This window comes from Molossus molossus, unplaced genomic scaffold (genome assembly GCF_014108415.1).
Source record: "Molossus molossus isolate mMolMol1 unplaced genomic scaffold, mMolMol1.p scaffold_m16_p_10, whole genome shotgun sequence".
In the NCBI taxonomy this organism is placed as follows: Eukaryota; Metazoa; Chordata; class Mammalia; order Chiroptera; family Molossidae; genus Molossus; species Molossus molossus.
In genome coordinates, this window is record NW_023425345.1 from 80,422,607 (window position 1) to 80,438,123 (window position 15,517).

Sequence of the window (15,517 nt, forward strand, 5' to 3'; positions counted from 1 at the left end):
TGTATATAGTATACCAGAGTGGTGAGCTATCACTGACAACAGCTGATGTTTATTGAGTGCCAAACACTTTACATGTATTAATTCATTTATCCCTTTTATAATCCAAAATTATTGTAATCCACTTTTAATGTGATTCTCATTTTGCAGATAAGTGAGTTACAGATAAATTAATTAGCCTAAAGGCACACAGCTAATTCATTTCAGAGTCAACATTTGATCCAAGGCAGTCTCGCTCCAACATGCTTTACTGACTACACCAGCGAGAAATGGTCAGCGTGCTGTCGGAGCATCAAGAAGACCTTTTCAGTGGAGGGTAAGTTTAGTTTGGAGGAAAAGATAGGACAGAGAACTCTGTGAATGGTGAGAAGCCTGTATGCTTGTGTGATGAATGAGCAGTGTTCCATGGAGTTGATCAGAATTGTTCCTTTGGGGGGGGATGGCAGAAAATAGAACAGGATTTTAAAGCAAGCATCAGGACACAATGGACCTTGGATGATACTCTGAGAAATTTACTTTATTCTGAAAGCTAGGGAGAACTATTGAAATATTTTAAGGGTTTTAAGCAAAGCTACGGTGGGATTATATATGCTGTTTAGAGAGTGTGTGGTGGCAACAATCCAGAAGATGAGTTGAGAAAAAGCTGGTTACAGGACAACTGAAGTAAAACCAGCCAAGGCTGATGAAAACCCAAACAGAAATATTGATGTGAAGAAAAGGGACACAGATTAAAGCTGTCTAATTTGATATTTAAAAGGGCTATCATTTAATGATACTGTGTGTACTAAGCATTTTACATATATAATCTTTCTAATTCCCAACCAGTCCCATGAGAGAGAGCTCATTAGTGATGTACTGTAATGAGGTAATAAGGCTTAGAGAGGTTAAGAAGCTTACTCAAGGTTTACAGCTAGTCAGTGAGAGATTTGGGATGCAAGTCCATGGCTTATATTCTTTCTAACCAATGATACTGCTTGCCATGTAAGTCTTTAAGGATAGAACCTTGCAGACTTCAAAGCAAACTGGTAGTAGAAAGGTAAATTAGAGGTATGAATCTAGATGAACACTTATGCTTCTGGTATGTGTGTTAGTTTGGTGTCATGCCACCAATGTGTAGAGCAAGGAAATGCTAATACAATTTTCTCAAAAAGATATGTTTATAATTGCTGCATTTATTTATTCTCTTACTCCTCAAACTCTGATCTGACATCAGGCACCTCATCTCTACCAATCATCTTCCTGATTCTAAATCCAAAGAACAAATTTTATGCTTCCTAGTCTGCTTAGTAACATTCAGCACTATTTTCTACTCTCTCCCACTGAGACATTCTCATTATTTGAATTTCTTGCAAGAATGCCCTTTGATTTTCTTCCTACCTCTCTACACACTTCATCACAGTGGGCCATTCAATATTGAATTTGCTTAAGCTTAGTTATAGAATCTCTCTTTTCTTATCTCTGATGTTTTTATTCATGATTATGACTTCAATTATTACTAGTTAATTATACAGAGATAATAGATGCACTTACCCAGGACCCTTCTCTGATATCCATTCTTGAAAAATTCAAAAGCACCTTAAATACAAGATATACAAAAAATTAATTTATAATATTACTTTTCATTTCTAGTTCTTTTTCACCTTTCCTGGTCTCTGTGAATGGCACTACACATGTTACAAGCAAGGAACTCAGTAGTTACCTTGAATACAGCATTCTTCTTCATCTTCCACATCTAAACCATTGCCAAGCCCTGCCAATCATATTTTCTAAATATTTCATACTTATTGCTGTAATATAATTCTCAGTAGCCTACAAATTGATCTCCACAGCCTTCTCTGAACTTTCCTTTAATCCATTCTCCATTGCAGAGTAATATGTCAGAATACATTTCTGATCACATTCCCCCTAGGCTTAATATCCTTTAATGGTACTTATTGCTCTTAGGATAGAGGCTAGACTTCTGACTGACCTTTAGGACCCTGCATTAGGCAACTTCCTCCTCTCTTGTTTCTGCTTTACACTAGTCTTCCCCTTCTTTTTTTTTTTTTAAAGAAAGAGTTTTGATCGAAAAATGGCAGCGGAGTGAACGGAGCTACACAGACCGTCTCCCAGAACCAAACTGGAATTACAACTATAACACAGACAAATTGATGGGAAAAAGCAACAGAAAAGCAGCTTGGAGGACCATACAACGAGGGACACTGACTCGATCCCGGTAGGCTTGCGAAGGCCAGACGGGGGCTAGGAGCCCATGGTCAGCTCGGCAGCGGCCTCAGCTGGAAGCAGCGCCCTTAGGTCACACTCCCAGGCGGCCCCACAGCGCAGAGCCTGGACAGAGGCTAAAACAGCCACAGCCACTCACCTTGGGCTCCGGCAGAGGGAGGGCAGACTGAACTGGAGCTGTGTCGGGACACTCAGGGTTTGTAGGGCACCTAGAGCATTTGCGGAGTGCAGCCACCCAGGACGGTGGCCACATTGCTCCTTTCCAGGGCTCAGGGGAGAGGCAGCAGCCCCTCCCTGGGAGATCCAACCCCACCCTGTGGGCCATTGAAGTGCTAAATGAGGCTCACTAACGACCAGCATCTTCCCCACCCTCGGGAAATCCTCTTGTGCAGAGCACCTGAGGGAGTTTTTCAATCAACTGACAACCCAAAATTCTTCAAGTAACCTGGACTGCTAGCCTCAGGCAAAAAGCTAGAGGATAACAGTACCTTTCCTGGGCTGGCAACTTTAACCAGGAAAGTAAGATTTGACAGTGGTGTTTAACATGGGTCCTCCCTCGCTCATCTAAACAAAGGAGAGGGAGCCACAAACAGCAGAACACCAACACCCACAGGGGAAACTTGACAGGCTCCAAAGCCCACAGTGATAGCCAAAATGGTGAAACACAGAAACAGAAGCCAAATGAAAGAACAAGAGACCTCCACCGAAGATGAGATCAATGTGGAGCAATTAGGCATGTTAACAGAGCTAGAATTCAGAGCCATGATCTTGAGGAAGCTGAACAGCATGAGTAAGGACATAGAGACACTGAAAACAAGCCAACTGGAAATTAAAAACCATCAAGAAGAGATAAAAAATGACATATCAGAAATGAAAAACACATTGGAAGGTTTAAAAAGCAGAGTAGAGGAAGCTGAGGACCGGATCAGTGAATTAGAAGACAGGGTAGAAAAAATCAACCAATCAGAAAAACAAAAGGAAAAAACTATTAAAAAACAGGAAGGCAGCTTAAGAGAACTATGGGACAACTGGAAACGTAATAATATTCGCATCATAGGAGTCCCTGAAGAAGAAGAAGAAAATGAGCAAGGGATAGAGAATATATTCAAAAAAATAGTGACAGAAAACTTCCCTAATTTGGTGAAGGAAGAAGGCATTCAAGTTCAAGAAGCACAGAGAGTCCCAAGTAAGAAGAACCCAAACAGGCCCACACCAAGACACATAGTAATTAAAATGCCACAAATTAAAGACAAAGAGAGAATCCTAAAAGCAGCAAGAGATAAGCAACAGGTTACCTACAAAAGGAACCCCATAAGGCTCTCAGCTGACTTCTCACAAGAAACACTACAGGCCAGAAGGGAATGGCATGAAGTAATCAACGTCATGAAAAACAAGAATCTGAATCCAAGACTACTCTACCCAGCAAGGCTATCATTCAAAATGGAAAGTCAAATAAAGAGCTTCCCAGACAAAAAAAGGCTAAGGGAATACATTAGCACCAAACCAGCACTGCAAGAAATGTTAAAAGGACTGCTGTAATTAGCAGTAGAAATGGGAAGAAAAATGGAAATAAATAAGTACATATCAATAATCACCTAAAATGTAAATGGACTGAATGCCCCCATTAAAAGACACAGAGTAGCTGACTGGATAAGAAAGCATGACTCATCTGTATGTTGGTTCAAGAGACCCACCTCACAACAAAAGACTCACATAGGTTGAAAGTGAAGGGATGGAAAGGAAAAAAAAGCTGGGGTAGCAATTCTCATATCTGATAAAATAGATTTCAAAACGAAGACCATAACTAGAGACAAAGAAGGCCACTACATTATATTGAAAGGATCTATCCAACAGGAAGATATAACCTTGATAAACATATATGCACCCAATACAGGGGCACCAAAATATATTAAAAATCTTCTGGAGGACTTCCAAGAAGAAATCGACAACAATACAATCATAGCAGGGGACTTCAACACCCCGTTGACAGCACTGGATAGATCCTCTAGGCAAAAAATTAGCAAGGAAACAGAGACTCTAAATGAAGTACTAGACCAAATGGATTTAATAGATATCTACAGAGAATTACACCCCAAAACTACAGAATACACATTCTTTTCTACAAGTTCAAGAAGATTGAAATCATATCAAGCATCTTCTCAGATCACAATGGCATGAAACTAGAAATCAATTGCAACAAGAACATGCAAACACATTTCAACACATGGAGGCTAAATAGCATGTTATTAAACAATGAATGGGCTACCGAGAAGATCAAGGAAGAAATCAAAAACTTCCTGGAAACCAATGAAAATGAAGACACAACAACACAAAATCTATGGGATGCAGCGAAAGCAGTTCTGAGAGGGAAGTTCATAGCACTACAGGCCTACCTCAAGAAACAAGAAAAATTTCTAATTGACTGTCTAACCTCACAACTTAAAGAATTAGAAAGCAAACAAAAAGAAAACCCCAGAGCAAGTAGAAGGAAGGAAATAGTAAAGATCAGAGCAGAAATAAATGACATAGACCAAAAAAACAATTCAGAGGATCAATGAAACAAAGAGCTGGTTTTTCGAAAAGATAAACAAGATTGATGGACCCTTAGCTAGACTCACCAAGAAACAAAGAGAGAGAATCCAAATACACAAAATCAGAAATGAAAGAGGAGAAGTAACAACCAACACCACGGAAATACAAAAGATCGTTAACGACTACTATGAACAACTATATGGCAACAAATTTGACAATCTAAGCGAAATGGACAAATTTCTAGAAACACACAGTCTCCCAAAACTATTCCCGGAAGAGATAGAAAACGTGAACAGACCAATAACAACTAAGGAAATTGAAGAGGTAATCAAGACTCTCCCAGCAAACAAAAGCCCAGGCCCAGATGGCTTCACAGGGGAATTTTACCGAACATTCAAAGAAGATCTAATACCCATTCTCCTCAAATTATTTCAAAAAATTCAAGAAGAAGGAAGACTTCCAAACTCGTTTTATGAAGCCAGCATAATTCTAATTCCAAAACCAGAAAAAGACACTACAAAGAAATAAAACTACAGGCCAAAATCCTGAACAAAATATTAGCAAATCAGATCCAGAAATACATCAAAAAAATTATTCACCATGACCAAGTGGGATTCATTCCAGGGATGCAAGTCTGGTACAATATTCACAAATCAATAAATGTGATACACCACATAAACAAAATGAAGAATAAAAACCACATGATCATATCAATAGATGCTGAAAAAGCATTCGACAAAATCCAGCATACATTTCTGATAAAAACGCTCAGCAGTGTGGGAATAGAGGGATCATATCTCGACATAATAAAGGCCATATAGGAAAGACCTACAGCCAACATCATACTCAATGGACAGAAACTACAAATATTCCCATTAAGAACAGGAACAAGACAGGGATGTCCACTTTCGCCACTCTTATTTAACATTGTACTGGAAGTCTTAGCCACAGCAATCAGACATGAAGAAAAAATAAAAGGGATCCAAATTGGAAAGGAGGAAGTGAAACTGTCATTATTTGCAGATGACATGATATTATACATAGGAAACCCTAAAGACTCCATCAAAAATCTACTAGACTTAATAAACGAATTTGGCAAAGTAGCAAGATACAAAATTAACGTCAAGAAATCGACAGCATTTTTGTACACCAAGGATGAACTCACAGAAAGAGAAACTGAAAAAGCAATCCCGTTTACCATCGCGCCAAAAAAATTAAGATACCTAGGAATAAACTTTACCAAAGAAGTAAAGGACCTATTTGCAGAAAACTACAGGTCATTGAAAAAAGAAATAGAGGAAGATATAAAAAAGTGGAAGCACATACCCTGTTCATGGATTGGAAGAATTAACATCATTAAAATGTCCATACTACCCAAAGCAATTTATAGATTCAATGCAATCCCCATTAAAATACCAACGACATATTTCATAGAACTAGAACAAATACTTAAAACGTTCATATGGAACCAAAAAAGACCCCAAATAGCCACAGCAATCTTGAAAAAGAAGAACAAAGTAGGTGGGATCACAATACCAGATATCAGGTTATACTACAAAGCGACTGTAACCAAAACAGCCTGGTACTGGCACAAGAACAGGCATATAGACCAGTGGAACAGAACTGAAAACCCAGAAATGGACCCAAAGCAATACGCTCAATTAATATTTGACAAAGGTGGCAAGAGCATACAGTGGAGTAAAACAGCCTCTTTAATAAATGGTGTTGGGAAAATTGGACAGCTACATGCAAGAAAATGAAACTAGACCATCAACTTACACCATACACAAAAATAAACTCAAAATGGATAAAAGACTTAAATGTGACCCGTGAATCCATAAAAATTCTAGAAGAAAATGTAGGCAACAAAATTTCGGACATCATACGGAGCAGAATTTTCACTGATACCACACCTAAGGCAAAAGAAACAAAGGAAAAAATGAACACATGGGACTACATCAAACTCAAAAGCTTCTGCACAGCAAAAGAAACAATCATGAAAATGGAAAGGCAACCCACTGTATGGGAGAACATCATTGCCAATGATGTATCAGATAAGGGGTGAATTTCCAATATATATAGAGTGCTCATACAACTCAACAAAAGGAAGACAAAGAACCCAATTAAAAAATGGGCAGAGGACCTGAATAGACACCTCTCCAAACAGGACATACAAATGGCCAAGAGACATATGAAGAAATGCTCATCACTAATCATTAGAGAGATGCAAATTAAAACAACAATGAGGTATCACCTCATACCTGTCAGAATGGCCGCCATCAACAAATCATCAAACAACAAGTGTTGGCGAGGGTGTGGAGAAAACGGACTCTAATACACTGCTGGTGGGAATGCAGACTGGTGTAGCCGCTATGGAAAACATTATGGTGTTACCTCAAAAAATTAAAAACTGAACTTCCATTTGACCCAGTGATTCCACTTCTAGGAATATACCCTAAGAAGCGTGAAACACCAATCAGGAAGAATATATGTATCCCCATGTTCACAGCAGCACTATTTACAATAGCTAAGATCTGGAAACAGCCCAAGTGTCCATCAGTAGATGAATGGATAAAAAAGCAGTGGTACATATACACAATGGAGTACTATGCAGCTATAAGAAAGAAAGATCTCTTATCCTTTGAGACGACATGGAGGGACCTGGAAAGTATTATCCTAAGTGAAAGAAGCCAAGCAGAAAAAGACATACCACATGATCTCACTTATATACGGAATATAATGAACATAACAGTCTGAGGAATACAGTAGACCCAGAAACATGGACGTAGGGCACAGACTGACATCCCTCGGAAGAGGGGGTGGGGGGGAAGAGATAAACCACAGAACTTATATGCATGTATGCATGATCAATGGACTTGGACAACTAAGCCGGGGGTGGGGCGGGGGGTGCCAATGGGGTAAAAAAGGTAAAATATCTGTAACAAAAAATAAATAAATAAATTAAAAAAAAAACACGAGTTTTTATTGCTTTTTTAGAGAGAGAGAGGAAGGGAGAGAAATATCAGTTGGCAGCCTTCGGCACACCCTCTACTAGGAATCAAGCCTGTACCTGGGCATGTGCCATGACCCGGAACCAAACCAGGACCTCTCAGTCCATGGACAATGCTCAGTTTAGTGAGCCATTCCAGCCGGGCTTCCCTGCTTTCTTCCATCCAGTGCCTCTAGCCTTCTTCTAGTCCTTCATATTCACCATCTGCATATATTGTTCCTTTTGGTTGGAATACTCTTTTTTGTCCTCTTAATTAGATATTTCTACCCAACCTACTTTGAGTTCATATATCACTTCCTCTAGAAAATTTTCTTTGACCTACTTATATAGAATCCCTCTATTAAAGAACTCTTCGATATTCCTTTAAGGTTCTTATCTTAGTTCTCCAGTTGACACATTTCATATAAAATGTGGATGGGTTAAATTTACAGATCATAGTTGGATTTATAGATCAAGTTTTCTTGAACATACTATCTTTTTTGTTTCAATCCTCAGCTGAGGATATCATTGTTGTGAGGGAGACATGGGTCAATTGCCTCCTGTTATGTGCTCCAAATGAGTATTGAACCCACAACCCAGGTATGTTCTCTGACTGGGAATCAAACCCAGTACTTGTTGGAGTATGGGACAATGCTCCAACTGAGCCACACTGGCCAGAGCCTTGAATACACTATCTTTTAAAGCTAAAAATACGAGGGTCTTGCTCTGGCCGGTTTGGCTCAGTGGTTAGAGTAGGCCTGTGGTTCAGAGAGACCCAGGTTTGGTTCCTGCTAAGGGCACGTACCTTGGTTGCAGTTTGTCCCTGGCCCTGGTTGTGTGGCAACCACTCGATGTGTCCCTTTAACGTCAATGTTTTTCTATCTCTCTCCCTCCCACTCTATCTAAACAAAAAATGGAGAAATGTCCTCAGGTGAGGATAAAGAAAAAAAGAGGGTCTTCTGCAAAGTCTGCTTGCTCTTTTTGGATGGAATTCTGTATCAAATTACCCAATGCAAAGGTATAGGTGTGTGTGTGAGCTTGTATATATGATAGCATGTACATGTTTATGGTTAAAGATAATGCGTTCAAATTTCATTGCACCATTTTACAGGTTAAATAAGTGACAGAAAAATATCAGAAAGAAGGTAGTAGATACAAGTAAAAAGATATTTGAGGGAGGATATATATATATATATATATATATATATATATATATATATATTAATGTACACTAGGGCTAGTGGGGAAGAAAAATATTTTAAGCCCATTGGACTAGAGATGTATGATTTGTTTCAAGTAAATTTAGGCTTGATTGGTAGAAAGAGGCCTTTCTAGGCAATGTTTCTTTGATACCCTGCCTTGTGACTTTGAATTGCCTAAATTTGTTCTCATTCTCTTTTTATTAATTTAAATATCCCTCCATGGTTTTTGTAAGAAAAATGCTTTTCTTGGTTCTGCCAAAAATTTTTTAGAAACAATAAACAGAAGTAGACATCTCCCTCCAAACCCAGAAACAAAATAAACTCCTTTTAGCTGAGAACTTTTTTCCATCCAGGATGAGAGAAGGATTTTTTTTTAAAGGAGTATAAAAGACAAGTATGAGGAACTTTAGCCCCCACACAGAGATCAAAATATCACAGATAATGTTTCATTCTAACTTCAACTCAGTTTTTTATAATCAAATGGCATGGATACATTTCGAAAACCTTTCGTTTGCTTCCCAATTAAAACTATAATATAGCCTATGTTCAGATGAAAACAACGGACTGTTGGTTCCTCTTTGTTCCTCTCAGACAAGCACATTTGAGTTGCAATCAAATTTTAACACCTTAAACTTTGCAAGGCACTCTAACTGCTACCCCCACTGAATTTCCTCCCAACTATGGAAACTTGAATCTTGGGTAAAGAGAGAGCATGCAAGGCCAATGAGACAACAAGGTGAAGCCTAATGCATCTTGTTGGAGATCAAAATCCTATACTTATAGAATATACATATTATGGAGTAAAAGTAAAATCCACACGGATTTACCTTCTCACTTTCCTTTGATGTCTCAGTATCTTGATGGGAAAGTTCAGGTGATGTGTAGGAGACCATCACAACACCATGACTGACTCCAGGTACTTCACAACCAATAAAAAAGGACTTATTTTAATTAAAAAGGTAGGAGGCTGTGAAGAAAGTAATTGCTGCTATAACTGTGGGGAAGGATGTTGGCTCTCTTTCCAGATGTAGTGAACTTTATGCAGACTGACAGCTTGGAACTAAAGAAGCTTGTGTATCTTTACTAGATGAACTATGCTAAGAGTCAGCCAGACATGGTCATTATATCTCAACAGCTTTGTGACAGCGATCCCACTTCTGGGAATTTATTGACGAAACCCAAACCACTAATTCGAGACAATATATGCTCCCCTATGTTCATTGCAGCATTATTTACAATAGCCAAGATCTGGAAGCAGCCCAAGTGTCCATCAGTAGATGTGTGGATAAAACAACTATGGTACATTCACACAATGGAATACTACACATCAGTAAAAAGGAAGAAAATTTTACCCTTTCCGACACAGAGGGACCTGGAGAACATTATGCTATATGAAATAAGCCAGTCAGAGAAAGACAAGTATCGCATGATTTTACGCATATGTGGAATTTAATGAACAAACTGAACTAACATGCAAGATAGAGATAAGGAACTCATGAACAAGTGTGATTTTGGGGAGAGGGTGGAAGAGGGTCTAGGGGGGATAACTATGGGGTGCTTCCAAGTGGACAAGATTAAAGAATATCTCTGGGAGGCTGCTGCAAGTGCTTGAAGGATAAAGATCCCCATGTTCAGAGAACTGCAAAGTCTGCCTGGCAAAAAGCCATGACATCAATGCCCAAATGGTGGAAGGTCAGGGATTTCTGGTTCTCTAGGGCAGTGGTTCTCAACCTTCCTAATATTGCGGGCCTTGAATACAGTTCCTCATGTTGTGGTGACCCCCAATCATAATATTATTTTTGTTGCTACTTCATAACTATAATTTTGCTACTGTTATGTTTTAGGTGACCCCTGTGAAAGGGTCATTCAACCTCCAAAGAGGTCGAGACCCACAGGTTGAGAACCACTGCATGGGATCTCATAGCAGATTCAAATCCAGTGAATCTCACCCAGTCAGCAACTTATTCCATCTGAACCCACAGAACATTAGTCAGCTGCTGACAGCCCCAAATGGGTGCACTGAATGGGGCCAGATTTCCATCCTGGACTGCATGTCCAGTTAAAACCCTAAAGATGACCAGGGGGCTCAGGGCATCTTTGAGCTGGTAACTCCCCGGTTATCTCATGCCAACTCATCAGTGGTGCTTTCAGCAGTAAAAGTCCTAATAATTCCTAGGGTTGTACCCACAGACTCTAACTACTTTCATGTGCTGTTGAAGAAGGTGACCCCTCCACTTGTCACTTTGCTGTCTGGGGATCCAGGGGTGCAGTACGTCACCCTGAGGAACATCAATCTAATTGTCCAAAAAGACCTGAAACCTTAAAGCAGGAAATCAAAGTCTTCTTTGTGAAGCATAGTGACACCGTCGATGTTGAACTAGAGAAGCTGGACCTCATGGTTCATCTGGCATTCCCAAGTCAACATTGCTCAGGTTCTGGCAGAGCTGAAGGAACGTGCCTCAGAGGTGGATGGTGTGCTGTCCAGGTGGAGCAATCTGCAGAAGGTTGCGGAAGCACATTGCTTGATCTCATCCAGACCAAAGTAAACGATGTGGTCCAAGAGGTGATTGTTGTCCTTGGGGGCATCAAGTACTCCAACAAGTGTGAAAGTATTATTGCCACTCTGTGGGAGAATATGCTGAATAAATCGACAGCGCAGATGGGTTACCAGAGAGCCTCCTGGAGGGTGTTTATGATGAAAGCACCCAGCTCAGTGTGCTTGCTGCCATAGTGAAGCTGTTTCTCAAGAAACCGTCAGAAACACAGAACTGGTACAGTAGGTCTTGACTTTAGCAACACAGGATTCTGATAATCCTGACCTTCAAGATGGGGCTATATTTTTTGGTGGCTTTACTTAATAGACCCTGTCACAGAAAAATAAGTTATTTTGTCTAAGAAGCCACTGATCTCTGAGGAGATGGATCTTATTGAGCCAACCTGCCCCATTGGTTCTCTGGCCTCTATGCACCACAGGCCTCCCAATGCTTTTGTGGAAGGAAGGCATGGAATCTGTGATGCAGGTGACAGCCCTGTTTGGTACCACCACTGCCAACAACCTGGAACAGCCTCAGGTTATTTCCTCTCAAGGTGACCTTCTGGGAGACTTTTTAAACCTTGACCTCAGTCCCTCAGTCAATGTGCCACAGGTATCCTCCATGCAGATGGGAGGAGGACTAGATAGTTGGCTTGGCAGAAGCACTGGAGGAAGTCTGGTAGTGGGATAGTCCTTCCTGACATCACCAATGCCTGCAACCATTGCTCCTTCACCCACTCCTGCTATGGTCTGAATGATCTATTGAACTCTGCAGGGACAGGCATGGCACATGGTGGATATGTGGCTCCTAAGGCTGGCTGCCCACCTGCAGTAAAGGCTAACGGCTTGGAGATTTACAGAACTTACTCATCAGGAGCACATGTATATGGAAATGAACTTCACCAACAAAGTTCTGCAGCACATGACAGATTTGTAATCCAGTACAACAAGAATGGCTTTGGTGTCATCCCTAGCACTCCTCTGGCCATCCATACACCACTGATGTCTCCCTGTATCTCAACACCTTGGGTCATGAAGATGGAACCTCTGAGTAACTGGCAGCTGGCTGTCAAAAACAATGCTGACATCATCTACTTCATTCAGCTGCCTCATCCCACTCAATGTACTTTTTGTAGAAGATGGCAAAATGGAGCACCAGGTCTTCCTTGCAACATGAAAGACTATTTCCAATGAAAATGAACTTCAGTTACAGATTAAGGAATGCCATTTAAATGCTGTTTCCAGAAAGTTGCAAAACAACATTTACACTATTGCTAAGAGAACTGTGGAAGGGCAGGACATGCTGTACCGATCTCCGAAGCTCACTAATGGTATTTGGTTCTTGGCTGAGCTATGTATCCAGCCAGGAAACCTCGATTAGATGCTGAAGTGTCTCAGCACATCTATCAGGTCTACTACAGCATTTTGAAAAACGAATAGACTGCTCTGGCCACCCTGTGATCGGTGCAAGCCAAGAACATTTAACTGGAAGAAATTGTACTGCTGTGTAGAACCCAAACACACTGAGGCCACCCACCAATGTAGTGAGTAGTCCAACTTGTGCTAAATTAGGGCACCACTGGTTGGATAGTTTTAGCTTCCTGTGGACATTTGTGAACCACAGCTTCAATCACTTCCCACCTGCTGCTATCTGTCCTTACTTGTGGGCTTCTCCATACTGTACCAATGGCTGGCATTTTTCAGTATAATTTGATATTTTATAATTGAGCACTCATTTCAAAGGCTGAAATCAACAAAGGAAAAATGTCACTGAAAAAAAATGTTAAGAAGCCACAATCTCCAAGAGTTTTTTTTTTTTTTTAATTTAGTATATAATTTTAAAAAAATATTTTAATAGCAAAGTACGAAGGTAAGTGTAAATGTGGTAATTCTCAAACACATTCTTAGTTTAGGATTCCTTCCCAAGACAACCAACTGAATGTCATCTCTTTCCTCTTGAAAATGCACAGATTCACATTCTGTTTCAAGAGGGAAATGGGATAGGAAAAGAACATGGGTTGCAATCAGATCTGGCTCCAACTCCTCATGACATTACGTAACATCTTGAATAGTTACTTAACTTCTAGGCCTGTTTCCTTGTCCTTTAAATGAGGACAAAAATCTTGTATTTTATGTTGTAAGAATAGAAATAAAATGTATACATTGTAAAGCAAATTGTTGTTGCTACATCTAGATTGCCATTGTCATAAATATCTGTTCTCCTTTTTCTAAGTGGATTGGAATTCTATCCTTTAGATGTATTAAAATAGTTTACAAATTGTTTATGTTCAACAGTCTGATTTCATTGTTTCTATTAAGCCATTCGATTTCCTATCATTCATGGAAAATTATTTTTCCTTTTAATTTTAGGGAGATATAGAAACATCGACTGGCCGCCTTCTCCATGCTCCCCAATGGGCATGTGCCCTGACTGGGAATCAAATCAGTGACCTCTTGGTACATGGGTTAATGCTCGACCACTAGCCACATCAGCAGGGCAAGATTTTATATATTTATATGCTTTGCTTTATGAAAAGCCAGGTTATGCTTTATTATTTTTTATTTATTAATTTGTCATTCTCTGCTTGGCTTGTTTTGCTTAGCATAATACTCTCCAGGTTCTTCCATGCTATCTCAAAGGATAAGAGATCTTTCTTGCTTACAGCTGCATAGTATTCCACTGTGCATATGTACCACAACTATTTTTATCCACTCATCTGCTGATGGACACTTGGGCTGTTTCCAGATCTTAGCTATTGTAAATAGTGCTGCTACAAACATGGGGGTACATATATTCTTTCTGATTGGTGTTTCAGGCTTCTTAGGGTATACTCCTAGAAGTGGGATCACTGGGTCAAATGGCAGTTCAATTTTTAAATTTTTAATGTAACACCATAGTGTTTTCTAAAGTGGCTGCACCAATTTGCATTCCCACCAGCAGTGTACTAGAGTCCCTTTTCTCCACACCTTTGTCAACACTTATTGTTTGATGACTTGTTGATGGCGGCCATTCTGACAGGTATGGGTGGTACCTCATAGTTGTCCAGGTTATGCTTTGTCTTCATGTTTTTTTTTTTTTATCCTCAGCCGAGGACACTTTTTCATTCTTTGTTCAGATAGAGCAGGAGAGAGAGAGAGAGAGAGAGAGAAACATCGATGTGAAAGGGACACACCGAGTGGCTGCCACCCGCACGACCAACCAGGGCCGGGGACAAACTGCAACCGAAGTACGTGCCCTTAGCGGGAACCGAACCCGGATCTCTCCGGACTGCAGGCCGACGCTTTAACCGCTGAGCCAAACCGGCCAGGGCTGTCTTCATGTTTTGATCATCCTGGGTACATAATGAATATTTGTTGGACTTTTCTTTGCACAGTTCCACTTCTAATTGAGAAAGTTGGAGGTGGAGCTGTATGACAAGAGAAATTCAGCAAGTATTCATCACGTGCCCAAGATGATCAAAAGAGTCTGCTCAGTGCAAGGACATATCCTGACAATCAAGACATAAGTTTTATTGCTTATTCTCACTCGTATCCAAAATCCAATTCAAATTCAAGCTGCATCAGTTTTTTTTTTTTTTTTTCTTGCGCCCATTTATTTCTCCTCTTTTTCTAACAACTTACTGCCTGACAATAAGAATTTTGAAATTTTTACCTCCTCACTTTCTCCATTACACTGTTTTGCATTCCACTCTCATGTCAATCTTAACTAGCTTTACATGATTAAATACATTTAGTTCACTAAGATATTATAAAGTAAAGATCATCACAGAAGATGAATAAAGACCAGAGCTTAAAAATAATGGAGAATCTTAAAAGCGGCAAGAGAAAAGTAGTTAGTTACCTACAAAGGAACTCCCATAAGACTGTCAGCCGATTTCTCAAAAGAAACTCTGCAGGCCAGAAGGGAGTGGCAAGAGATATTCAAAGTGATGAAAAGCAAGGACCTACAACCACTATTACTCTACTCAGCCAAGCTGTCATTTAGAATTGAAGGACAGATCAAGAGTTTCCCAGACAAGAAAAAGCTAAAGGAGTTCATCA

At 39.9% G+C, this 15,517-nt stretch overlaps 1 pseudogene; it reads left to right on the forward strand.

Annotated features, from left to right (window-relative positions):
* Positions 1-9,903: 9,903 nt before the first annotated feature.
* Positions 9,904-12,916, forward strand: LOC118623781 (annotated as a pseudogene).
* The last annotated feature ends 2,601 nt before the right edge of the window (positions 12,917-15,517 follow it).